The sequence below is a fragment of the Hyla sarda genome, chromosome 4 (assembly GCF_029499605.1).
Source record: "Hyla sarda isolate aHylSar1 chromosome 4, aHylSar1.hap1, whole genome shotgun sequence".
Taxonomy (NCBI): domain Eukaryota; kingdom Metazoa; phylum Chordata; class Amphibia; order Anura; family Hylidae; genus Hyla; species Hyla sarda.
Genome location: NC_079192.1, coordinates 362,934,310 through 362,961,640, shown reverse-complemented (window position 1 = coordinate 362,961,640; position 27,331 = coordinate 362,934,310).

Here is a 27,331-nt window from a genome sequence, read left to right as displayed (position 1 = left end):
CTTTACCAAACTGGACTTAAGAGGTGCTTATAATCTCATCCGCATCAGGGAGGGGGACGAATGGAAGACTGCATTTAACACCAGAGATGGACACTTTGAGTATCTGGTCATGCCCTTTGGCCTGTGCAACGCCCCTGCCATCTTCCAAGACTTTGTTAATGAAATTTTTCGTGATCTCCTATATTCCTGTGTTGTGGTTTATCTGGACGATATTCTGATTTTTTCTGCCAACTTAGAAGAACACCGCCAGCATGTCCGCATGGTTCTTCAGAGACTTCGGGACAATCAACTTTATGCCAAAATGGAGAAATGTCTCTTTGAATGTCAATCTCTTCCTTTCCTAGGATACTTGGTCTCTGGCCAGGGACTACAAATGGACCCAGATAAACTTTCTGCCGTCTTAGATTGGCCACGCCCCTCCGGACTCCGTGCTATCCAACGTTTTTTGGGGTTCGCCAATTATTACAGACAATTCATTCCACACTTCTCCACTATTGTGGCCCCTATCGTGGCTTTAACCAAGAAAAATGCCAATCCTAAGTCCTGGTCTCCCCAAGCGGAAGACGCATTTAAACATCTCAAGTCTGCCTTTTCTTCTGCTCCCGTGCTCTCCAGACCTGACCCATCTAAACCCTTTCTATTGGAGGTAGATGCCTCCTCTGTGGGAGCTGGAGCTGTCCTTCTACAAAAAAATTCTTCCGGGCATGCTGTTACTTGTGTTTTTTTTTTCTAGGACCTTCTCTCCGGCGGAGAGAAACTACTCCATTGGTGATCGAGAACTACTGGCCATTAAATTGGCGCTTGAGGAATGGAGGCACCTGCTGGAGGGATCAAAATTTCCAGTTATCATATACACTGATCACAAGAATCTCTCCTATCTCCAGTCTGCCCAACGACTGAACCCTCGCCAGGCTAGGTGGTCGTTGTTCTTTGCCCGTTTTAACTTTGAAATCCATTTTCGCCCTGCTGACAAGAACATTAGGGCCGATGCCCTCTCTCGTTCTTCTGATGCCTCTGAAGTAGAGGTCTCTCCGCAACATATCATTCCTCCGGACTGTCTGATCTCCACTTCTCCAGCTTCCATCAGGCAAACTCCTCCAGGGAAGACCTTCGTTTCTCCACGCCAGCGTCTCGGGATTCTCAAATGGGGACATTCCTCCCACCTCGCAGGCCATGCGGGCATCAAAAAATCCTTGCAACTCATCTCTCGATTTTATTGGTGGCCGACTCTGGAGACTGATGTTGTTGATTTCGTGCGGGCCTGTACTGTCTGTGCCCGGGATAAGACTCCTCGCCAGAAGCCTGCTGGTCTCCTTCATCCCCTGCCTGTTCCTGAACAGCCTTGGTCACAGATTGGTATGGACTTTATTACGGACTTGCCCTCATCCCGTGGCAACACAGTTGTTTGGGTGGTCGTTGATCGATTTTCCAAGATGGCACATTTTATTCCTCTTCCTGGTCTTCCTTCAGCTCCTCAGTTGGCAAAGCAATTTTTTGTACACATTTTTCGCCTTGACGGTTTGCCCACGCATATCGTCTCGGATAGAGGCGTCCAATTCGTGTCTAAATTCTGGAGGGCCCTCTGTAAACAGCTCAAGATCAAATTAAACTTCTCTTCTTCTTATCATCCCCAATCCAATGGGCAAGTAGAAAGAATTAATCAGGTCCTGGGTGACTATTTACGGCATTTTGTTTCCTCCCGCCAGGATGACTGGGCAGATCTTCTACCATGGGCCGAATTCTCATACAACTTCAGAGTCTCCGAATCTTCTGCTAAATCCCCATTTTTCGTGGTGTACGGCCGTCAACCTCTTCCTCCCCTCCCTACTCCCTTGCCCTCTGGTTTGCCCGCTGTGGATGAAGTGACTCGTGATCTTTCCACCATATGGAAAGAAACCCAAAATTCTCTTTTACAGGCTTCATCCCGGATGAAAAGATTTGCTGATAAAAAAAGAAGAACTCCCCCCATTTTTGCTCCCGGAGACAAGGTATGGCTCTCCGCTAAATATGTCCGCTTTCGTGTCCCCAGTTACAAACTGGGACCACGCTATCTTGGTCCTTTCAAAATCTTGTGCCAGATTAACCCTGTCTCTTACAAACTCCTTCTTCCTCCTTCTCTCCGTATTCCCAATGCCTTCCATGTCTCTCTCCTTAAACCACTCATCCTTAACCGCTTCTCTCCCAAAGTTGTTTCTCCCACTCCTGTTTCCGGTTCATCTGACGTCTTCTCTGTGAAGGAGATTCTGGCCTCCAAGACTGTCAGAGGTAAAAGATTTTTTTTAGTGGATTGGGAAAACTGTGGCCCAGAGGAGAGATCCTGGGAACCTGAGGACAACATCCTAGACAAAAGTCTTATCCTCAGGTTCTCAGGCTCCAAGAAGAGGGGGAGACCCAAGGGGGGGGGGGGGTACTGTTACGCCGAGCGCTCCGGGTCCCCGCTCCTCCCCGGAGCGCTCGCAGCATCTTCTCATTCGCAGCGCCCCGGTCAGACCTGCTGTCCGGGTGCGCTGCAATATCACTCCCAGCAGGGATGCGATTCGCGATGCGGGAGGCGCCCGCTCGCGATGCGCATCCCGGCTCCCGTACCTGACCTGTTCCCCGTCTGTCTTGTCCCGGCGCGCGCGGCCCCGCTCCTTAGGGCGCGCGAGCGCCGGGTCTCTGCAATTTAAAGGGCCACTGCGCCACTGATTGGCGCAGCAGGCTTAATCAGTATGTTCACCTGTGCACTCCCTACTTATACCTCACTTCCCCTGCACTCCCTCGCCGGATCTTGTTGCCATTGTGCCAGTGAAAGTGTTTCCTTGTATGTTCCTAGCCTGTGTTCCAGACCTCCTGCCGTTGCCCCTGACTACGATCCTTGCTGCCTGCCCTGACCTTCTGCTACGTCCGACCTTGCTCTTGTCTACTCCCTTGTACCGCGCTTATCTTCAGCAGTCAGAGAGGTTGAGCCGTTGCTGGTGGATACGACCTGGTTGCTACCGCCGCTGCAAGACCATCCCGCTTTGCGGCGGGCTCTGGTGAATACCAGTAGCAACTTGGAACCGGTCCACCAACACGGTCCACGCCAATCCCTCTCTGGCACAGAGGATCCACCTCCTGCCAGCCGAATCGTGACAACCTTCCTACATTTATCCCTAGATACTTAAACGTTTCTCCATCTCTTATTATCTTGAGTCTCTCATGGGACATTTGCTTGTCTAGTGGCATTAATACAGTTTTGTTCCAGTTTATACTTAATCCTGATTTATTCCCAAATTCTTCTATTTCCTCTATAATCTCCTCCAATGTTTGCTGCGTATTTAGTATCTAAAGCAATATGTCGTCTGCAAAAAGTGATACTCTGACCTGTCCCCTGACATCCAAACCCCTCTAACCTCTTGTTATTCCTGATCCTTATTGCCCATGGCTCAATATATAGAGCAAAGATATGGGGGGACAGAGGACAGCCTTGTCTGGCTCCTCTGGTCAACTGAAATCCTTCCAACTGTTCCCCATTTATCAGAACCGCTGCCCTAGGGGAATCATGCAAAATTCTCATCCATTTCATAAATCCTTCCCCAAACCCATATCCCCTTATTACTGTCCAGAGGTGGGACCACTCCACCCTGTCCTCCCCCTCCCTTGTCTGTAGATTCCCAAACAATCTTCTCACATTATCTGCCATAGATCTTTCACTCATAAATCCACATTGGTCTTTTGAAATTAATAAGGGCATTACCTTCGCCAATCTCACTGCTAGGATCTTTGCCAATATCTTCGTATCGGTATTTAGCAGCGAGATTGGCCTATACGCGCCCGGCTCACATTCATCTTTTCCAGATTTAAGAATTAGCGTTATTACTGATTCCTTCATTGAGGGGGGCAGTATTCCTCTCTTTAGAATATCTTTAAATAGTTTCACTAGCCTAGTAACTAAAATAGTCGCATACTTTTTATACAGCTCGAACGGTATCCCGTCCGGGCCCGGAGCCTTTGATCTAGGTGCCTCTTTTACCACCTTCCATACTTTGCGTTCTGTAATCTCCCCTTCTAACATATCCACAGCTTCCTTCGTTAGTTTTAGTAGCTCACATTCCTCCACATATTTTCGTATTTCTTCATGCCCTACTTTTACCTGTGAGGTATATAGCTCTGTATAAAATTCTAAGAAAACCTTTGTAATTTTTTCCTTTTATTTTACTATCCTCCCCTTTTTGTCTTTAACGGCTGCTATTAACGTTTTTCCCTTTTCCCTCTTCTATAAACCTAGCCAACCACCTTCCTAGCTTCCCTCCTTCTAAATATCTCTACTTTTCTGCCTGGAACAGTATGTTCTTTGCTCCTGTTGTTAGTACTTCTTTATACCTCCCTACTGCCTTCTCCCATTCCCTTCTATCTTTCTCCAACCCTGTTTCTACATAGCGCTGTTCTGCTTCCTCTACTTTCTTTCCCATCTCCTCTTCCTCCATCTTTATTCTTTTCTTTATCCTTGCCATTCTCTTTTTACAAATACATCGCAATACCGCCTTGAAAGCATCCCAAACCATTCCCTCCGAGGTTGTTAAATCATTAATCTCAAAGTATGCTTTTATTTTATCCCCTACCTCACTATCCTCTCCCTATACTTCTATCCAAAATGGATCTATTCTCATACTTATCTGGTGACTTTTTCTGTTTACCATTTGAAGCATTACCGGTGTATGGTCGGATATACTTCGGGATTCATATCTTATACCCTTTATCCATGGGATAATTTCCCTATCCCCAATTATCATATCTATGCAAGATAATGTTTCCTTAGATTTATTATAGCACGAGTATGTTCCTGATTCTGGGTTCCTCTCTCTCCAGTAATCCACCCATCCCAATTCCTCCAACATTCTCTTTCATCCCGTTGTTCCACCATTCAAATTTTGTCTCCCTCTCCTTACTCTATCTTTCCCTTCATCCTTTACTGCATTCATATCCCCATCACCATAATTGGAATACCTCGTTTATCATTAGCAAACTTACATAGTTTCCTAAATTTACTCAGTGAAAAGGGGGGTGGCACCGGGACAAAAGCGAGCAGCAGTCTTTTCCCCTCCCAATATAACACCAAGAACACATCCCTTCCTTCTATGTCTATTTTTTAATTTAACACCTCTACCTTCAACCCTTATGTATTAACACACTTACCCGTCTAGAATAACAAGTGTGCACTGAATGGAATTGTTTTGCAACCCACTTCCTTTGCAGAAGTGGTATGAAAGTCAGTGTGAACGATGCCATAGTGTGTGATGATTCCGAGGATGTGGAATCATTGTGGGTAGAATTACAAAAGGAGGGAAATACTGAAAAAATTGTATTTGGTGTAATCTACAGACCCCCTAATATCACTGAAGAGATAGAAGTTCGGCTTCATAAACAAATAGAGAGGGCCGCCCGGGCAGGTACAGTGGTAATAATGGGAGATTTTAACTATCCAGATATAGATTGGGGTCCGGGGTTGGCTAAAACTACAAAGGGGCGACAATTCCTAAATTTATTGCAGGATAATTTTATGGGCCAGTTTGTGGAGGACCCAACAAGAAGTGATGCCTTGTTGGATCTGATCATTTCCAACAACGCAGAGCTGGTTGGTAATGTAACTGTGCGGGAAAACCTTGGTAATAGCGACCACAATATAGTTACTTTTGACTTAAAATGTAGAAAACAAAGACAGGCGGGGAAGGCAAAAACATATAACTTTAAAAAGGCAAACTTCCCTGGGCTGAGGGCTGCACTACAGGACATAGACTGGGGGGAGGTGTTGTCAAATACTGATACAGAAGGTAAATGGGACATCTTTAAATCAACTCTAAATAACTATACAGCTAAATATATACCAAAGGGGAACAAATATAAACGATTAAAACTAAATCCTACATGGCTGACACATGATGTTAAAAGAGCAATAAACAACAAAAAAATAGCCTTCAAAAAATACAAATCTGATGGGTCAGTTATAACATTTAAACAGTACAAGGAGTTTAATAAAATCTGTAAAAATGTAATAAAAACAGCAAAAATTCAAAATGAGAGACAAGTGGCCAAAGAAAGCAAAACTAATCCTAAATATTTTTTTAGATATATAAATGCAAAAAAAACCAAGGACAGAGCATGTAGGACCCCATAATAATGATAATGGGGAGGTTGTCACAGGCGATCAAGAGAAGGCGGAGCTACTGAATGGGTTCTTTAGTTCTGTATACACTATGGAAGAAGGAGCCGACATTGGCCAGGTCAGTGCTGGTAACACATCATGTAATGTACTCAACTGGCTTAATGTAGAGATGGTACAAGGTAAGTTAAGTGATATAAATGTAAGCAAATCCCCAGGACCGGATGGACTACACCCAAGAGTTCTTAGAGAGGTAAGTTCAGTAATATCTGTACCCCTGTTCATGATATTTAGAGATTCTCTGGTGTCTGGTATTGTGCCAAGGGACTGGCGCAAGGCGAATGTGGTGCCAATCTTCAAAAAGGGCTCTAGGTCTTCCCCAGGAAACTATAGACCGGTAAGTTTAACGTGCATTGTGGGTAAATTGTTTGAAGGACTTATAAGGGATTACATACAGGAATACATAGGGGATAGTTGTATTATAAGTGATAGCCAGCATGGGTTTACTAAGGATAGAAGTTGTCAAACCAATCTAATTTGCTTTTATGAAGAGGTGAGTAGAAGCCTTGACAGAGGAATGGCTGTGGATATAGTGTTTCTGGATTTTGCTAAAGCATTTGATACTGTCCCTCATAGACGTCTGACAGGTAAGTTAAGGGCTTTGGGTTTGGAAATTTTAGTTTGTAACTGGATTGAACACTGGCTCATGGATCGTACCCAGAGAGTGGTGGTCAATGATTCGTACTCTGATTGGTCCCCGGTTATTAGTGGTGTACCCCAAGGTTCAGTACTGGGACCGCTGTTGTTTAATTTATTTATCAATGATATAGAGGATGGCATTAACAGCTCTGTTTCTATCTTTGCAGATGACACCAAGCTTTGTAGCACGGTACAGTCTATAGAGGATGTGCATAAGTTACAAGATGACTTGGATAGACTAAGTGTCTGGGCATCCACTTGGCAAATGAGGTTCAATGTGGATAAATGTAAAGTTATGCATCTGGGTACTAATAACCTGCATGCATCGTATGTCTTAGGGGGGATTAAACTGGCAGAGTCACTGGTAGAGAAGGATCTGGGTGTACTTGTAGATCACAGACTACAGAATAGCATGCAATGTCAGGCTGCTGCTTCCAAAGCCGGCAGGATATTGTCATGTATCAAAAGAGGCATGGACTCAAGGGACAGGGACATAATACTCCCCCTTTATAAAACATTGGTACGGCCTCACCTGGAATATGCTGTTTAGTTTTGGGCACCAGTCCATAAAAGGGACACTGCGGAGTTGGAAAGGGTGCAGAGACGCGCGACTAAACTAATATGGGGCATGGAACATCTTAGCTATGAGGAGCGATTAAAGGAGTTACAATTGTTTAGTCTTGAGAAGAGACGTTTAAGGGGGGATATGATAAACGTATATAAGTATATTAATGGCCCATACAAAAAATATGGAGAAAAACTGTTCCAGGTTAAACCCCCCCAAAGGACGAGGAGGCACTCCCTCCGTCTGGAGAAGAAAAAGTTTAGTCTCAAGGGGCGACACGCCTTCTTTACCGTGAGGACTGTGAATTTATGGAACGGTCTACCTCAGGAACTGGTCACAGCAGGAACAATTAACAGCTTTAAAACAGGATTAGATACATTCCTGGAACAAAATAAGATTAATGCTTATGAAGAAATATAAAATCTCATCCCTTCCCCAATATCGCGTCACACCCCTACCCCTTAATTCCCTGGTTGAACTTGATGGACATATGTCTTTTTTCAACCGTACTAACTATGTAACTATGTAAGAATATGTACTTTATCTTATATCAAGTGTGTCTCTAATAGACAAATAATGCCTGGTAAGTGTTTCTCGATTACTTTAAAGACTGTCGCACATCTTACCCTATCCGCCAGCCCCCTTACTTTCCAATCCAATACCTTCATTCAGGCGCTTGGGAGAAAGAAAGAAAGAAAGAAAAGAAAAAAGAAAAAAAAAAGAAAAAAGGGAAAATAAAAAAAAAGATATAATAAAAAAACAAAAAACACCCCATCCCCCTTCTGCCAACCCTCCCTCCTCACTCCCCGCTTCCTCTGGTATTGCCAAAACATTCTCTGGCAATCCTCTATCTCGAGCCCTCCACCCGGTCAGCTAGCCAGCTTATAAATTTTTTCCCCTTAAAATTAATTAATATATTTAGTTGCTTCTTCAATGGGAGATTAATTTGTGATGTATTACCTGATCCCTTCCTTTTCCAACCACTCATTTACGTCCTCTACATAGGCAAAAAATCATGACTTATCTTTATATATCACCCTGAGTTTGGCTGGAAATAACAGTGAATACCTGATATTTGCCTTTATTAATTTCACAAAAAATATTCATTTCTTCTTTTACCCCTTGAACCACCTCCTCAATTGTCAGCCAGTGGGGGTTAATATACATGCTCCTAACCCCACCTATTTCTTTTACCCTTCTATGAATAGAACTAGTGTTGCTCGCGAATATTCGCAATGCGAATTTTATTCGCGAATATCGCATATTCACGAATTTGCGAATATTCGCGAATATAGCACTATATATTTGTAATTACGAATATTCTTTTTTTTTTTCGTTTTTTTTCCCACAGTACACATCACAGTGATCATCCCTCTCTGCTTCCAGCTTGTGTGGTGTAAAAAAGGCTGTAATACTACTGTGTGAGACTGGCGTGCGAATTTTCGCATATGCGAAAATTAGCATATGCTAATTTTCGCATATACAAATTGTCACTTATGCTAATTTTGGTATATGTTAATTTTCGCATACGCAAATTTTCGCATATGCAAAAACAAAACGAGAATGTTACGAATATGCGAATTTAGCGAATGACGAATATTCGTCCATATATTTGCGAATTCGAATATGGCCTATGCCGCTCAACACTAAATAGAACACACCAACATGTCAGGATCAGATAAACATCTACTATCCACACATTATTACGATGTGATCGATCTTCTAAATCCGATATTTTTTTTATTTCCGCCCATTCCTTCTTTATTTCCTCCATCTTCTTCTCTATCCGGGGAACTGATTTCTCTATCTGTTTCACTCTATCTTTAATTTTATTTGTGTTTTCTCGGATCAAACTAACGTCCATACTGATGGAGCCAAACTTAACTGTTAGATCTTCCAGTTTTTTATTACACCTCTCAACGCCTGCCAGGATTGAACTCAGTACTTGAGGATTTATCCCATCTCTTTCCACCTCCTCCAAACTCTCCTCTACTTGCAGAACTGTGTATTGTGATCCACTTGTACTCTCCATATCTTGACCTGTTTGCTTTTGTGTCCTTGTTTTTATCGTCACAAGTGGCGATTTTAAGTATTTGTCCATCCTGACATTATGTGCGGCCTCGATTCCACCCCCACCTGACTTCCTCATATTCATATACTCATATACTTTTGGTGGCATATTTCTGGTTGGTGCACCCATGTAATTGTATTATGTGAGATAATTGTGTGAACCTTTAGCCGTGGTCTATCGTACTTCCACCTTTCTAACGGTGCTTTACTTTAGACGTTATTAATATCTTCTTTCAACATTTATTGCAGGATATTATGAGCATTCCATACACACATTGCAGTGCGCTACTGAGGAAGCTTTAGCTGGAAAAGAAGCAGACCTCATGTAACTGACCTCACAATTTCTCTATATCCTTTCCTTATTATTCCATACTCAGAGGCAAACAGGAGAGAGGATTTGGGGGAGGGGGTGGGTATAGGAGGAGAGGGAGCATGGTTGTTGCATCATTGTTCACATTTTTATAGTCATACATATATTTCTTCCCCCACTGCTCCCCTTCCCTCTAAGTCTATCCAGAGTTTTACTAATCATTACAGTTCCATCCAAGTTCCTTCAGCATACTTTCTCACCACCTTTCTTTTTCCTCTTACCCCAACATGATTTCATATATTTTGCGCCCTAGGCGCATGGGACCCAAACTGTGAGGCTCCAGCTGTTCTTTCCTTCATCTTGCTCCATCGACATTTAAACTGCAGCATTTTTAAAATGAACACCAAAGATAAATACTTTATATGTATGTAAGTAGTAGGGCACTCAAAACTACTTTCACCGATGAGAAAAAAAAATCGGGCACAGTGAAGAGAACAATGGTAAAGTTTAAAATGTACAAACTTTATTAGAAAAAAGCAAAAAATTATAATAAAAAATAGAGTAGAAAATGAAGGCACCAGAATACAACAAAGCAATAGGTGGGAGAAGGTCCTGTAGATACTAGACATCATAAGACTAACATGGCATAATAATAATGGCTGATGGGTCAAGCAAAGGCATGAACCCTTGGAGGAACAGCTTTAAATCTATCTTATTTCTTTAAATTATCTTTTTCCTCTAACCACCAACATGATTTCATATATTATGCGCCCTAGGCACATGGGACCCAAACTGTGAGGCTCCAGCTGTTCTTTCATTCATCTCACTCCATCCACATTTAAACTGCAGCATTTTTAAAATCCAAGCGTTCTTCATATTTATTATGAATGGGAATAGTTTTTAATGCTTCTCCAGCATTCCCCTTCCCCACATTTTAGTCACTTACTGCTCCACCGGCTGCAAGCGCCCACAGATCACCTCACGACCCTTCTCCTGCTTCTGAGGCGGCATCACTCAGCCACGGCATCTTCTGGCCTCTCAGTCCGGTCACGTGACTCCAGCCCGCGGCAGCGTCTGTACTCTCATCTCTCTGGCCCGGAGGACCAGAACGGGGAATGGAAAATTACGGAGTGGCCAGCACGGATCGGGATATTCCAAAACTTTTTCCCCTTCTTATTTCTCCAGTCCCCCATCTTATCCAACACCGCTGCATCTATCACGGCCTTGACAGCAGTGACCAAGGTTCTATATGGGGCCACACCAACCAACCATGCTCTCAGGGACATGCATTCCAGGTTCAGGGTCTGGGCTCAGGATCCATCGAGGGGTAGGGGGGGGGAGGTACTCGGGCGGGGGGATTGGCGTTGGCGCAGGAGCCGGAGCTGACAACCTCACATCCTCACTAAGCAACACAGTAACAATGGCCGCCACAAAGCACCACACCAGTGTGAACAACTACCATGTGCTCCCTGCTAGAGGGCTGGGAGAATGCTAGGAGCAAACTCATTAAGTCTCAGTCTTCTAATTAAAAATGCCTGGGCCGAATTGGTGGAGTGCTGGCTATGAAAGACAGGCTACAAATGCAAAACTCAACATAACTTGAAAAACTAACAGGTTGTTAGTATACATTTTGATCAAAAAGTACAAACCCATTCACCACATCAAGGCCACCTAGTCAAAGTGGGACCCTAACCTAACACTGGCATAGTGCCCGGCTGCGACCACTGCTCCAGTGACACCAAGCCCACAGGGGGAATGACTCGGTGGCCAGGCAGCCCAAGTGTTGCCCGGCCAAGCCCCGGGCTCCGGACCACACCACATTACAGACCAAGCATCACAGTAACAATGGCTGCCACAGAGCGCCACACCAGTGGGAACACCTACCATGTGCTCCCTTACAGAGGGCTGGGAGAATACTAGGAGGAAACCCATATGCCAAATACAAATTGTGGATATGCGGCTATGTTTCTGTTTCTCTATTTTTGTTTTATATTTGTAGTCTGTCCCCTTTTTCATAGCCAGTACTCTACTCCACCCATTCGGCCCAGACATTTTTAATTAGCACGAGACTGCAAATGGGTTTCCTCTTAGCATTCTCACAGCCCACTGGCAGGGAGAACATGGTAGGTGTTCACACTGCTGTGGTGCTCTGTGGTGGCCATTGTTAGTTTTTTAAATGATCCTGAGAAGCAAGTAGATCAAAATACAAATGGTGGATGTGTGGCTATGTTTCTGTTTTTGTTTTATAACTTGTAGCCTATAAGCACCAACACAAAATCTGTAACATCTTGTGCATCTTGCCACATAATATAGATACAAAAATTTTAACATATTAGACTCATCTGAAACTGTCCATAGACACAAAGGCCCAAACGCAACTGCTACTTTGGCACTCACTAAAGGCACCCCTTGCTTTTTCTAAAGCATTTGGTAAATGAAAGATAAACTATAGAAACAAAATTCATCAAGCATATTGTATAAAACCCAAATCCTTATAGACATCAAATTATTTTCATTTCGATAATCATAGTATTTTTTATTCCAATAAGCTGCCAATGAAATGGGTTGTTTTCAGGAGCAGGCACACCCACAGATAATGACACTGTGCTGTTAATCTAGAAGAGCAGATCAAGCTGCCAGACTGGAGAATTCAGTAGGCCACGGAAAGTAGGTCAGTGTGTCGTGTTTCACTGAGAAGTCTTAGCAGGCATGTAACAACAAGATATACACAACAACGACAACAAGACAATACGCGTCTTCATCTTCAATTCAAAAATGTATTCTAATTATATTTGCATAAATTAAAGAGTAAGCCAGTTAGGAATGGCAAGTTGATTCACACAGGGGTTAGATCCAACCAAAAATGCTGATATGTAACCATAAGGATGAAGTAAAAAAAATTATATGGGCCTTACTTTGCCTCTTTTGGCTTCTAATTTTGTATAGAGTCTTACTGAGTTTTTTTGTATAAATCTGTCAGAACTTTTCTTAGTTCCAAATACAAAAAGTATTCTCCCCTAGTAGCAAACCCTACTTGTTTCCTCTCTATTGGGGAGAATTATCAAAACCTGTCTAGATGAAACGTAAAAGAAGAAATCTAATTGGTTGCTTTGGGCAACTCAGCAACTTTTCCTCTAGACAGATTTTGATAAATCTCCCACTACGAGCTTAGAGCCATTGCAAAAGACAGTTTGCTTTACAGTAGGCAGCCACCCAGCCAGGGCTGCCTTACATGGCTCAAGGACACCCCTCACAGTACCGCCAATTGCACATATCCCATTGCGGGTCCTATGACGTACAACGTGATACCAGTATCTGCCACTTTATTCCCCCCTCTGACCCCCCCCTGCCGCTTTATTTCTCTGGCTCTGATCCCACCCTGCCACCTTATTGATACTGAGCTGGCTGGCAGGCTCAGGTGCAGGGGCTTGGCGTATTAGCGAGCTCCTCTGTGCTGCACTGATTAGTGATGTCCTCTCACACCGCAGATTGACGTTAGGGGGGGTCACTTGTCAGAGCCAGCAGCCACTGTTGCTCACTTTAAATCAGTGAGCAGCGCCAGTGGATGTACAGAAGCAGGCAAGGGCATGGCTGAAAACCACCGGGCCCTGATGCAAAAAATTATCCTGGGCCTCCCCCACCCTTTCATGACCACCACAGATGCTCCCCAGACAGCTGTCTCTTACCTCTGCAGAGTTTGATGCCCAGAAATGTATGGCTTTTCTCACTTTGTCAGTAGATCATCACACTGTATATAAAAACAATAATTATTACAACCCTGTGACACACTGTACTCCTGAATATAACACTGCCGCAAAATGTACCCTGTGAATATAACAGTGCTACACACTGTATCCTCTGAATATGTCCCCATATAGCATCAGGCCCCATACTGTCCCCATAAAAAATAAATAGGAGCAGTATAGGCAGGCTAACGCTATATTAGGCAGTATAGGGGCTTCTTACTGTATGATAAATCTACACAGAAAACAAGGGTCCACGTACCGCTAAAAGGTCATTTTATTAACACCAACAAAATAAAAAATATATATATGAGATATCAGGAGAAAAACACAAGTATAAACACAGAACAAAACACACATGAACTTCAGAGATAATGGGGGAGATTTATCAAATCCTGTGCAGAGGGAAAGTGCAGCAGCTGTAGATTGCGACCTTTTAAAAAATAAAAGGAGCAATCTGATTGGTTGCTGTAGGCAACTGCTCCACTTTCCCTCTGCACAAGATTTGACAAATCTCCCCCATTATCTATAAATTTCATGTGTGTTGTGGCCTCTGTGCTTACTTGTGGTTTTCTCCTGATACCTCATAAATATGATTTGGTTGGTGTTAACAAAATGAACTTTTAGGGATATGTGGCCTTTTTTGTTTTGTTTTGTGTTGGTAATTTGTTTTGGAGTTTTACCCTTACAGTTACAGTCTACGTCAGATCAGCCAGGTATTGTGACAGCAGTGGTGGCTGGTCCCAGGAGGGTCCGTCATGATTGTGACTGCTGCGAACATGATATTTATACCACTTGTGTGAAGTATACAGGTGCGTGTTTGTAAAATGCAGTGTATTTGTGTGTGAACTATATGCCCCTGGGTAGGGGATAAGATGTCTAGGGCCGGAGTACCCCTTTAAAGACATCAGGACTTTCTTTTTTTCTCTCTTTGCCTTCTTATAGCCATAATACTTTTAATTTTCAACCTTCAGACCCATATGAGGACTTGCTTTTTGTGCCACCAATTGTACTTTGCAATGACATCACTAAGGCTACATGCTAAAAAAACAACAAAAAAAAAACAACAACAAAAACGCCATTTTGCAACTTTTGGGGGCTTCCGTTTCTACCTAGTTCCCTTTTCAGTAAAAAAATACATTATCTTTATTCTGTAGTTCCATGTCATTACCACAATAACCACTTTTTATAGGCTTTGTTTTATTTTACTACTTTTTAAAATGAACTTTTTGTACAAAAAATTGTATGTGGTGACGGCAGGGTGTGTGTGCAGGGCAGATGTTGTTACCCTAGGGGCAGGTGGTATTAACCCCTTGTGTTCATGATGCCAGGGCGTGGTTTAGCCATAACTACCTGAAGGTATACTGCAGAATCCTGGGCTGGGCACGGGGGGAAATGAAGACACCGACGCCAAGTTACGGACAATGGTAGGTTTACTGAGGGTAGACAGTTGTTACAGTCTATGCAGTACAGCCAGGGCCCAAGGAGGTGACCATTGACACGGAGACCTCACAGGTTTGCTGGGACTTGTAGTAGACAGGAGAATTTAGTGCAGGCCATGCTGGATAGACAACAGACTTGACTTGACTGACAGGGCTGTGACTTTAGCTTACTGTGCACTTGACTTGTGGATGCAGGACTTGACTTAAAGCGTACCCGTCAGATCCAACAAAATTATTTTTTCATATATCACTCAGTACCTAATCCTGACCATGTACATCTAATTTTTATGTGTCTAGCCTCACAATGCAGGTCTCCACCCCCTCCCTCAGTATGCTGTCTGCTCACATCTCCTCTAGCATAGCAAAACTACAACTCCCAACTTGTCCTCACTGACAGTAGCGGGACACAAGCTGACATTGGGAGGATTTTTCCTGCAGCTGTGAGTAGAGATGAGCAAATCGAAGCCAAATTCATTACGAATTTCATGAAATATTCGATTTGCAACGAAATGCGAATATTGTCGCTATTCTATCGTGCAAATCGTTTAATTGAACTCCATTTTACAGTGTTCCAGGCTCCAGGACACCTAAAATGGCGAATCCACATGTCAGTACATGGGGCAGGGGATGCTGGGAAGGTGGGAACGCAAGGCTGGAAGGGAGGTAGGCGGGATGACCCTGAATCACATGCAGGATGCAGCCTATCAGCATTCAGTCACCCCTGTGATGTCACAGGCTGCTCATTTCATGCCATGCACTGCAGAGGGATAGGATGGATTGCGTGTCTCTGTGTGTTACACAGACACGCTGAATTGATCACACTGCAGCGTTCCACTTCCAACTGATCACATCAGCATTGGGGACAGAGAGCAGTGCTTGTTCTCACTGAAATGTATGTTTACGCCAGCCATTAACCTCCGAGTCACTTTATTCAGCATTTTATCAGAGAAGGGCAGATAGCTTTTCGTTGCCTCATACATTTCAACACGCTGCCTGAACTTAATCAACCTTAGCAGAGGGCGCAATTCTGTGTATTTTTTCCACAAGAAATCTGCTGCTTAAACTAGTCTGTAGGCGGTATGATAACCAACAGTTCACTCCATTCTTAATTCTTGACAATTTTGGGTTCAATTCAAATTTTTTTTGTGTACTGCTGCTGTTGTGCAAAAATACTTTTTCAGCGGACTGTAGTTCATTTTTCTGCCCTCATACGTGCAAACCACATACCTACATCAAAGCAGTGTACTATTATGCAGCTGTAAATTTGTAACAAGTCTAGATACTGGGAAAGTCCAGGCAAAAGTAATCACTGGCTAGTGTTTTACGAAAATACGTTTTCCAAGTGTACTGTAGCGCATTTTTTTGCCCTCATATGTGCCTACCACATACCTACATCAAAGTAGTGCCTTTTTTGTACCTATTGATCTATAACAAGGCTACATACAGTGAAAGGCCAGGGAAAAGTAATCACTGGCTGTTGTTTTATGAAAATACGTTTTCCAAGTGTACTGTAGCGCATTTTTTTGCCCTCATATGTGCATGTCACATACCTACATTTAAGTAGTGCACTTTTTGTACCTGTTAATCCTCACAAGGTTACATACAGTGAAAGGCCAGGGAAAAGTAATCTCTGGCTGTTGTTTTATGAAAATATGTTTTCCAAGTGTACTGTAGCGCATTTTTTTGCCCTCATACATGCTTACCACATACCTACATCTAAGTAGTGCACTTTTTTGTACCTGTCAATCTGTAACAAGCCTACATACAGTGAAAGGCCAGGAAAAACTAATCACTGGCTGTTGTTTTATGAAAATACGTTTTCCAAGTGTACTGTAGCTGTTACACTGTGCTCTCCGGCCTCACACGCTGGCCGGGAGTGTATGGTCCCCTTACCTTCTGCTGCCGACGGGGCTGGGACTCATCCGCATGCGAGCCCCAGTCCGTCACTTTCCGGGTGTTTCACCTGCCTCTGCTTCCGCCTCTCTGTTTCAGCGCGCGTGTCCCTGTCCCTTTGGGCGGTACACTCATTAGTGTAACCACCTGTGTCTTGTTGATAAAGTCCTCCACCCTCCTCAGTTCTCTGCCAGATCTTTGTTGCCTTGTGCCTAGTGAAAGCGTTCCTTGTAACCTCGACCTTGCTTCTCTGCCGCCTGCCTACTTAACTTCTGCTACGTCCCGACTACGCTACTGTGCCGCCTGCCCTGACCTACAGCTATCCTGACTACGAGTTGTCTCATCCCTTCTGTGCTTTCGCATCTCCTCAGCTGCCTGTGTGGTCGAGCCGTGCCGGGGGTTGCAACCTGGGTGTCGCCTGCAGCTGCAAACCCATACTGCTTTGCGGCGGGCTCTGGTGAAGACCACCGGCATCTCAGACTCCGCTCCCTGGCATGTACCGAGTCATCTGCCACACAGGTCCAGCGGATCCACATACACCGGAGTTCCAGTCTTCAGAAAGTGAGTGTTACAGTAAGATCCGGACATGGATCCCGGTGAGGAACCCCTGCCTGAAGTTGCAGATCTTTCCTCCGTTGTGATACGTCACTCACAACAGTTGTCCTGACAGGCGCAGCAATTTTCTCAACAGCTTTTGGCCTTGCAACAGCAGCAGGTACCACAATCTGGCCCACTCCCTCCTCCAGCTTCCGCAGTGTCTCGGGCTCCCAGCTGCACCTGCCTTTGCCTTCCAAGTATGATGGCAATTCCAAGTCATGCAGAGGCTTTGTTACACAGTGCTTCATGCATTTAGAGCTCATGTCTGAACTGTTTCCGACTGAACGTAGTAAGGTGGCCTTTGTCATTAGTCTACTTTCTGGAAAAGCCCTGGCTTGGGCTACACCCCTTTGGGACCGTGGTGATCCAGTATCCTCCAATTTGTCGGCATTCTTGGCAGAATTTCGCAGTGTCTTTGAGGAACCCGCACGTGCCTCTTCAGCTGAGACATCTTTGCTGAACCTCTGTCAAGGAGATTCTACCATTGGTGACTACGCGGTTCTAGCCTCTGAATTTGCCTGGAATAAAGAGGCCTTGTGCGCCAGATTTAAAAAAGGACTGAAAAGCAGGATTAAAGATGCCCTTGCAGCACGAGATCCTCCATCTTCTTTGTCTGAACTTATCCACTTGGCCACACGCATTGATGTGCGTTTTGCCGAAAGACAGGAGAAATTGCGCTTTGAGAGGGAATCTGCCCGCCTGACACCTGTGTCCCAACGTTCTTCTCTTCTGTCTCTTGTGCCTCTTGCCAAAGAGGTTATACAAGGAGATTGTCCTTGTCTAACGCAGCCGGAGAGGTCACAACGACGCAATGAGAATTTGTGTTTGTACTGTGCTAGCCCGGAGAACTTTCTCAAGGACTGTACTGTTCGTCCGCACCTAGGGTATGTGGGAGAGGCATCCCTGGGTCTGAATACTACCTCTTCATGCTTAACTATTCCTGTACAAGTCTTCGCTTCAGCCAAGTCTTCCTTCAGCGCTACAGCATTTTTGGACTCCAGATAAGCAGGTGACTTAATTGATGCAGCTTTAGTCCACAAGTATCATCTTCCTCTTACTCGGCTTGCCAAGCCCTTGCTCATCTCCTCTGTAAACAGACAAAATCTGGACTGTAAGGTTCACTTCTGTACTGAATCTCTCATCATGCTCAGTGGGAGTATCGCATAAAGAGAAGAGTGATTTTTATGTTCTGCCATACTGTACTTCTGAGATTCTTCTTGGTCTTCCTTGGCTGCAAAGCCATTCCCCGCAACTGGATTGGAGAACTTGAGAAATATTTTGCTGGGGACAATCCTGTAAAAATTTTTGCCTCCAACTTGTTCTGCGTGAAGTTGTTTCTTGTCTTCCACCTTTACCTGGCCTGATGCCACCTTACCAAGATTTCTCAGATGTCTTCTGTAAGAAACAGGCTGAATCTCTGCCTCCACATACTCCTTACGACTGCCCTATTGATCTTCTGCCTGGTACCACTTCTCCTCGTGGGAGGATATATCCTCTTTCAGTTCCTAAGACCAAAGCTATGGCTGAGTATATCCAGGAGAATCTCCAAAACCTGGAGCAGGTTTCTTCTTTGTAGGGAAGAAGGATGGGTCACTCCGTCCATGCATGGACTACAGGGACTTAACAAAATCATGAACCGTCAACCGTGACCTACAGCTATCCTAACTGTGAGTTGTCTCATCCCTTCTGTGCTTCGCATCTCCTCAGCCGCCTATGTTGTCGAGCCGTCCCGGGGGTAGCGACCTGGGTGTAGCCTGCAGCTGCAAACCCATCCTGCTTTGCGGCAGGCTCTGGTGAAGACCAGCAGCACCTTAGACTCCGCTTCCTGGCACGGTCCGAGTCATCTGCCACACAGGTCCAGCGGATCCACAAGTTCCTGTTTTTAGAAACGTGAGTGTTACAGTAGCCCATTTTTTTGCCCTCATACGTGCATGCCACATACCTACATCTAAGTAGCGTACCATGTTGTACCTGTTAATCTGTCAAAGGCCTACATACTGTGAAAGGACAGACAAAAGTAATCACCGGCTGGTGTTTCAAAAATACAGAGTTTTTCGTTGCATTGTAGCGCATTTTTCTGCCCTCATAAGTGCATACCGCATATGTACATCTAAGTAGTGTACTGTTTTTTACCTGTTAATCTGTCAAAGGCCTACATACTGTGAAAGAACAGCCAAAAGTACTCATCGGCTGGTGTTGTACTCAGATCCTTTTTTAAGTGTACTGCAGTTCATTTTTCTGCCCTCATACGTGCATACCACATACCTACGTCTAAGTAGTGTACCATTTTGTAGCTTAAAAACTGTAACAAGTCTAGATACTGGGAAAGTCAAGGCAAAAGTAATCACCGGCTGGTGTTTTACGAAAACACATTTTCCAAGTGTACTGTAACGCATTTTTTTGCCCTCATACGTGCCTACCATATACTTACATCAAAATAGTGCACTTTTTTGTACCTGTTAATCTGTATAAAGCCTATATACAGTGAAAGGCCGGGGAAAACTAATCACTGGCTGTTGTTTCATGAAAATATGTTTTCCAAGTGTACTGTAGCGCATTTTTTTGCTCTCATACGTGCAAACCACATACCTACATCAAAGCAGTGTACTATTTTGTAGCTGTAAATCTGTAACAAGTCAGAATACTGGGAAAGTCCAGGCAAAAGTAATCACTCTCGGTTGTTTTATGAAAATACGTTTTCCAAGTGTACTGTAGCGCATTTTTTTGCCCTCATATGTGCATACCACATAACTACATCTAAGTAGTGTACCATTTTGTACCTGTTAATCTGTCAAGGGCCTACATACTGTGAAAGGACAGACAAAAGTAATCGCTGGCTGGTGTTTTACAAAAATACAGCATTTTGTACCTGTTAATCTGTCAAGAGCCTACATACCGTAAAAGTCCAAGCTAAAGTACTCACTGGCTGGTGTTTTACAAAAATGCAGAGTTTTTAGGCGTATAGTAGCGCATTTTTCTGCCCTAATCAGTGCATACCGCATACCCACATCTAAATAGTGTACTATTTTGTAACTGTTAATCTGTCAAGGGCCTACATACTGTGAAAGGAGAGCCAAAAGTAATCACTGGCTGATGTTGTACTCCAATGCGTTTATTAAGCGTACTGTAGCGCATTTTACTGCCCTCATAAGTGCATACCACATACCTACATCAAAGTAGTGTACTATTTTGTACCTGTTAATCTGTCAAGGGCCTAGATGCTGTGAAAGTCCAGGCAAAAGTACTCACCGGCTGGTGTTTTTACTCAGATACTTTTTTAAGTGTACTGTAGCGCATATTTTGCTGCCCTCATAAGTGCATACTACATACCTACATCTAAGTAGTCTACTATTTTGTACCTGTTAATCGGTCAAGGGCCTACATACTGTAAAAGTCCAGGCAAAAGTACTCACTGGCTGGTTTTGTACTCAGATACTTTTTTAAGTGTACTGTAGCACATTTTTCTGCCCTCATAAGTGCATACCACATACATACCTACATCTAAGCAGTGTACTATTTTGTACCTGTAATCTGTCAAGGGCCTAGATACTGTGAAAGTCCAGGCAAAAGTAATCACCAGCTGGTGTTTTACTAAAATACGTTTTTTAAGCATCCTGTAACACATTTTTCTGCTCTCATAAGTGCATACCACAAATGTACATCTAAGTAGTGTACTATTTTGTACCTGTTAATATGTCAAGGGCCTAGATACTGTGAAAGTCCAGGGAAAAGTACTCACCGGCTGGTGTTTTTACTCAGATACTTTTTTAAGTGTACTGTAGCGCAACTATATTTCAATATTTGGATTGAGTACAAGATTGATAGTAATAAAGGAAAAAAAGCTGAAAACAATTGTTTTATATTTGTATAATGATATCGATTATAGGTGAGTGCACCCCACTTAAGATTTGATTTAAAATTAATGACATCCAGAAAGGAATGGTGACAGTGAAGAACCTGAGTGATAACCATTTTGTTAGTTCAGTTGGGGCGATATAGGTATGTAGGTGCATGTTAAATCACAGGGCGGAACTTATATAAAAAAGAGGGGTCAGATCCTTTTTATGGCGTGGGTAGCTGATATTGGGGTCCCTGGATGACAGTTCAATACCCTAATACGCCCTATTCACGTGGCCCTAAGCCTAGGCGGCTTCATCCATAAGGGATGGCCCCACTCTGTATCCTCCTATGATCCCTATCTGCTCCTAACTAACCTATTGGAGGTCTAGCTCAAAGACCCACTAGGGTCTCCCCTATCTACCTACATCCTCCAATCAAGGCCCACCCTGATAATGACCATGCACCTACAAAAAACAAGAGAAATTCAGTTGTTCATTCAGTCCATGGGGGCATATGTTTTCAGCCTATAGATCCACTTACACTCCTTTTGGAGTAGAAAATGGTCTAGAACTCCCCCCCCCCCCTCTGGGATCGTGGTATGCTTTCAATACCTCTAAATCTAATATTGTACAATTGCTCTCTATGGAATTCCAACATGTGTCTCGCACCTGTGTCTCTCTCTGGTTCCAAATATCCCCTACATGCTCGAGAATTCTTTTACATAACTCCCGTAGGTTGGAATTCCATAGAGAGCAATTGTAAACAAAAGAAGAGAAAGGCGCTCCCTTGTGGAGTATCAACGGGATCACAGGTGTGAGGGAGAAGAGGGTAAGGTAGGAAGCTCACCCTGTCAGGTTGTGTACCAGCCCACACAACAAGGATACTCGTTTGATTGAAAATGTAGAGGTCTGCAGCCTTGCTGAAGACAATAGGCAAACGTGGAGGATACTTCAAGATACCAGGAGTATAGGCGCTGATCAAGGAGAGGATGTGGGAGCCAGGTAGATTACAAACGGGTTTAATCCAATGCAACGCGTTTCACCGCGCTTGCATGGTTTCATCAGGCAATGATGAAACCGCGCAAGCGCGGTGAAACGCGTCGCATTGGATTAAACCCGTTTGTAATCTACCTGGCTTCCACATCCTCTCCTTGGTCAGCGCCTATACTCCTGGTATCTTGAAGTATCCTCCACGTTTGCATAGAGAGCAATTGTACAATATTAGATTTAGAAGTATTGAAAGCATACAACGATCCCCGAGGGGGGGGGGGGGGGGGGATCTGTACCTTTTGCTACTCCAAAAGAAGTGTAAGTGGATCTATAGGCTGAAAACATATGCCCCCATGGACTGAATGAACAATTACATTTCTCATGTTTTTTGGAGGTGCATGGTTATTATCAGGGTGGGCCTTGATTGGAGGATGTAGGTAGATGGGTGAAACCCTAGTGGGTCTTTGAGCTAGACCTCCAATAGGTTATTTAGGAGCGGATAGGCATCATAGGATGATCCAGAGCGGGGCCATCCCTTATGGATGAAGCTGCCTAGGCTTAGGGCCATGTGAACAATATCAGCATCTCTGCACCAGTTTGTAGAAGCTTGTATTATTAGCAAATGACCAAGTCAATATAGAGGCTGACCTTCGGCACGGACCGCAAATAGTTAAACATGTCCGTCGTGTGCATGTAACTAGGATGCTTCGCCCAGGGAAGCAGGGCGGGCGCATCGGATGTGACGTAGTAGTCCGTTCGCATAAGACGTCAGACGCCGGCTTCTCCGGCAGCTTCTTTGGCAGCTGGATGTCAGCCGGCCCCTTCGCCACTGCGAGAGTGCGTGCTGACGTTTAACTTTGTTTGAAGACTCAAAACCGTGAGTAACTCCTTATGGAAAACTATCTTTCTCTGCAGGAACATCCTATTTCTGGAATATTTAATAGGGGTATGCTTTTATTTTGCAGGGACACCAGCTGGAGGGTTATAAGTGAGTGAACAATGTTGTGCTGAGGATATTTACAAACAACCCGTAAGGGGGCACATATTTTTTTTTTTTTAAACTTTATTTATAATTTCAAAATAGGTACAAACAAGCTTCGAGAGTGGAAGCCAAATACAGAGATGGTAACAAAAAAAACAAAAAAAAACAGTAGAACATAACAGTCCCATAGCAACAGCACGCTAAAGTATAAGATCCAGTGCTAGACAAGAAAGCAATAATCATAATAATAATGGTCGGCCACGAATAGTGTAAAATCTTAAAGTGGTAGAGAGACTATCAGGTCAGTTAGACCGGGAGAACGTCCCTTCAATTGAGGCGCCAACAGTTTGCAGCCAATTCTCCAGTAAGGCAATTCGACCCCTAGCACCACATCGTTTGGCTATCATAGTTTCAAGGGTGAGGTTATGGTGAACCACAGCCACAATGGCAGGAAGAGCCGGCACGTCAGTGGATTTCCAGTTACGGGCAATAGAGGTCCGCGTTACTGTAAGAATATGGTACATTATAAGAGATGACCTTATTGGAACCTGCTCTAAGGTCAAGAATAAAAGGGCCACCTCTGGACCCCAAGGGAAAGGGCAGTCCAGAAGGGTGTCCAAGAAGGTCTTAATTCTAGTCCACAAGGGACGTATTTTCCCGCAGGTCCACCATATGTGCAAAAGCGAACCAGGCTCCGAGGAGCACCTCCAGCACACTGGAGAAACTGCAGGGTACAATTTGGAAAGGCGCATCGGTGTGTAATACCACCGATACAGTAGCTTCCTAGAAGCCTCAAGGTGAGTAGCACATCTAGAGTGTCTTTTATGCAGATCAAAAACAAAGCTCCATTGCTCCGCAGAGAAAGAGCGTGCCAGGTCCTCCTCCCACCTAGTCTGAAAACCAAATCCGTCAGGGGTGTCAATAGTAAGTAATGCAGAATAGGTGACGGATATACCTCTTGTAGCAGATTGTGAGTAAAAAAATAGCGTTTCGTAAGAGGTGTGAGGTAAAGAATCAGGCCATTTAAGGGAGTACAAAAAATGTCTTATGCGTAGATACTTGTAAAAGTCCTTATGTGACAGTGAATAGGTAGACACTATGTCAGAGTAAGTCCTAATACCATCCGGTGTCCATATGTCACCCACTGTTCGGACACCCGCCGAGATCCAGGGTTCAAGGTCAATGTCCAGCAAGTGGTCCCCAATCGCTCTCAGAGGTATGTTGGGGCACACCGTCCGGACCCTAGTTGATTTACTCCACAACCTCACGGCAGCTGCAATAGTAGAGTAGGGGGAAGAGAAAACAGAGGAGGGAGAAAAACGAAGAGACCACATAAAACTGTTAAGGGACAAGGTACCTATCAGGGCCGCCTCCAAGTCAACCCAGTGAGGAGGGTCACCTCCCAGCCACCATTTCTTCAACTGATCTAGAAGCACCGCATTATAGTAGCATTTCAGGTTGGGGACTCCCATCCCTCCATCTCTCACCGGCTGATACAACAGGTGAGCGCTCACTATGGACCTCCGGCCCGCCCAAATAAATTGCAATAGTAGTTTTTGAAGTGAGGCTATAAGTTTAGCAGGGAAAATGATCGGGATGTTCCTAAAAAAATATAAAATCTTAGGAAGGAGCATCATTTTGGAAGCCTCCACTCGTCCCACCCACGACACTGGGAGCAACGAGTAGTGCTCGATCTCTTTAGTTAGATGAGAGTGTAGCATGGAGAAATTAGTGGGGATCGTATCCGAGGGCACTGCAGTCAATGCAATACCCAAATAAGGAATATACTGACGTGCCCACACAAAGGGAAATTTACTCTGGAGAGCGTTCTGCATACCCAAGGGGACATTAATAGGTAGAACGTTAGTCTTAGTCGGGTTGATCTTGTAGTAGCTAGCGGACCCGAACTCATCGATGATGTGCATCACCGGATCCAACGACATTTGTGGGTCCGAAAAGCAAATCAGGACATCATCTGCGAAGAGTCCTATACGGTGTTCGGCAGAACCCACGGTGACACCCCTGATCTTATCACACTCCCTAATCCGCTGAGCAAAGGGCTCCATTACAAGGGTAAAAATCAGGGGGGACAGGGGACACCCTTGCCTAGTCCCATTACTCAGTGTGAATCTATCAGATAAGCTGCCACCGGAGAAGACCCTAGCTGAGGGCGAGGTGTACAGGGCCATAATGGCAGTGGTAGTCTCCGGGGGAAATCCAAATTTCCCCAATACCTCTCTGAGGAACCCCCAATGGACGCGATCGAACGCCTTCTCCGCGTCCAAAGAAAGGAGCAGAGAAGGCGCCCGGTCCGCTCGAGCTCTAGCAATCAAGTCTATAAACCTCCTGGTGCTGTCCAGAGTCTGGCGACCTTTAATGTAACCTACCTGATCTCTGCTAATCAAAGAAGGCAAAATGGCGTTAAGGCGAGAGGCCAGAACCATGGCATAAAGTTTAATATCACAGTTGAGGAGCTCTTTCTGAGTGTTGCTGTGTAAGAGGGGGCGTGAAAGAGGAGTTTCAAAAACTGTGATTATCTGTTGTGTGGAGTGAATCTGTGGAGTGGGTGCGACTGCCTATAGCCCACATTCATATTTTGGGTAAGTGTTTCTCTTTTGCACATAGTGGGATAACTGTTAGAGTTTAAACACCCTTTTTCATTATTTTTTTTTTCTCTGTTCCACCTCTAGGGGGAGGAGGAGTAGATTGGGCACAGGTGTAAAAATCTTAGCTTGGGACTCTTATTGAGAGCTTGCTCTTTCTGAGTGTTGCTGTGTAAGAGGGGGCGTGAAAGAGGAGTTTCAAAAACTGTGATTATCTGTTGTGCGGAGTGAATCTGTGGAGTGGGTGCGACTGCCTATAGCCCACATTCATATTTTGGGTAAGTGTTTCTCTTTTGCACATAGTGGGATAACTGTTAGAGTTTAAACACCCTTTTTCATTTTTTTTTCTTTTTTTTTTCTCTGTTCCACCTCTAGGGGGAGGAGGAGTAGATTGGGCACAGGTGTATAAATCTTAGCTTGGGACTCTTATTGAGAGCTTGCTCTTTCTGAGTGTTGCTGTGTAAGAGGGGGCGTGAAAGAGGAGTTTCAAAAACTGTGATTATCTGTTGTGCGGAGTGAATCTGTGGAGTGGGTGCGACTGCCTATAGCCCACATTCATATTTTGGGTAAGTTTTTCTCTTTTGCACATAGTGGGATAACTGTTAGAGTTTAAACACCCTTTTTCATTATTTTTTTTTTCTCTGTTCCACCTCTAGGGGGAGGAGGAGTAGATTGGGCACAGGTGTATAAATCTTAGCTTGGGACTCTTATTGAGAGCTTGCTCTTTCTGAGTGTTGTTGTGTAAGAGGGGGCGTGAAAGAGGAGTTTCAAAAACTGGAGTTTGAAAGCAGGAGGTTGAGATTGCTGTGAGTGTTAATTTTTGAACCCACAAGGTCTACAAAAAATTTTAAGTGTAATTTTGACTGTCTGTTTTTTCCTATACATTTGTGAAATCCCCATAGCTAGATGGCCTCCATGTTGGAAAATGCAGTCCAATGTACATCCTGTTCAATGTATGCATTCCTTGAACAACAGTTTGAGGGTGCATATTGTTGTGCGAGATGTGTGCTAGTTGTCCGTTTGGAAGCCCAGATCCTGCATCTAGAGGGGCGACTGGCAACAATGAGAAGCATTAACAACATGGAGAGGAGTCTCCTGCTCACTGAGCAGGCACTCTCGGGAATAGAGGTGGGGGAGGACAGTGGGACGGAGTTGCAGGACAGTCAGGCAGTTAGCTGGGTTACAGTTAGAAAGAGGGGTAGGGGAAAAAGTGTCAGGGAGGCTAGTCCTGAAGTGGCACACCCCAACAAGTTTGCCCGCTTGGCAGATGAGGGGGATGCCATTACAGAGCTAGCAGAACTGCAGCAGGATACCGCCTCTGACCGCCAGGGGGGTGTCTGCTCCAGTAAGGAGGGAGGGAGGAGTACAGGGCAGGCCAGACAGGTACTAGTGGTGGGGGACTCAATTATTAGGGGGACAGACAGGGCAATCTAATGCAACAAAGGGGACCTATGATTGGAGGGTAAATCCAATATTA